Genomic DNA, 773 nt, shown 5'->3' on the forward strand with positions numbered 1-773 from the left:
GGGACACAGACAATAGGATGGTGAAGACCTGGGCACCAGGGGACGGGTTAGAAGGTGTCAATGGGGGATGAAGGAGAACATGTGCAATACCTTCAACAATAAAGGTATAATTTAAAGAAAAAAGAATTAGGACTTGGACCTTTAGACTCCCACTGAACATGGTCCCTGTGTCACCCCTCTCCTCTCAGGTGGGGTCAAGACCTCAGCTATGAAATACTCTGCCTCATGAATATGCAAAAGAGAGGAGGTAGACCAGGTTAAATATGGGTAAGTCTGTGCCCAGAGGGCATCACCCACAGCCACACCCTCCCCTACAGAAGTGCTCACAGCACAGCCCTCAGCATGGACTGGAGCTGGAGAACCCTCCTCCTGGTGGCCCTGGTGACAGGTAAGGGGCTCCTGTCCTGGGTTAAGGAGGGTCCAGGGAGGGTCAAGGGGGATTCCACTCACTCCTGTCTCCTCCCCACAGGTGTCCACTCCCAGGTGCAGCTGGTGCAGTCTGGGGCTGAGGTGAGGAAGCCTGGGGCCTCCGTGAAGGTCTCCTGCAAGGCTTCTGGATATACCTTCATCAGCTACTACATGCACTGGGTGCGACAGGCCCCAGGACAGGGGCTTGAGTGGGTGGGGATGGTTCACCCTTTACTTGAAATCACAAACTACGCACAGAAGTTCCAAGGCAGAGTCTCCATAACACAATGCCAAGAACACGCTGTATATGGAGCTCAGCAGCCTGAGAACCGAGGACACGGCCATGTATTACTGTGCAAGACACA

The 773-nt window shown here is 53.7% G+C and overlaps 1 pseudogene; it reads left to right on the top strand.

The window, feature by feature from the left end:
* The first annotated feature begins 276 nt into the window (after window positions 1-276).
* On the top strand, window positions 277-763 carry LOC106726406 (annotated as a pseudogene).
* The last annotated feature ends 10 nt before the right edge of the window (window positions 764-773 follow it).

This window comes from Myotis brandtii, unplaced genomic scaffold, assembly GCF_000412655.1.
Source record: "Myotis brandtii unplaced genomic scaffold, ASM41265v1 scaffold26118, whole genome shotgun sequence".
In the NCBI taxonomy this organism is placed as follows: domain Eukaryota; kingdom Metazoa; phylum Chordata; class Mammalia; order Chiroptera; family Vespertilionidae; genus Myotis; species Myotis brandtii.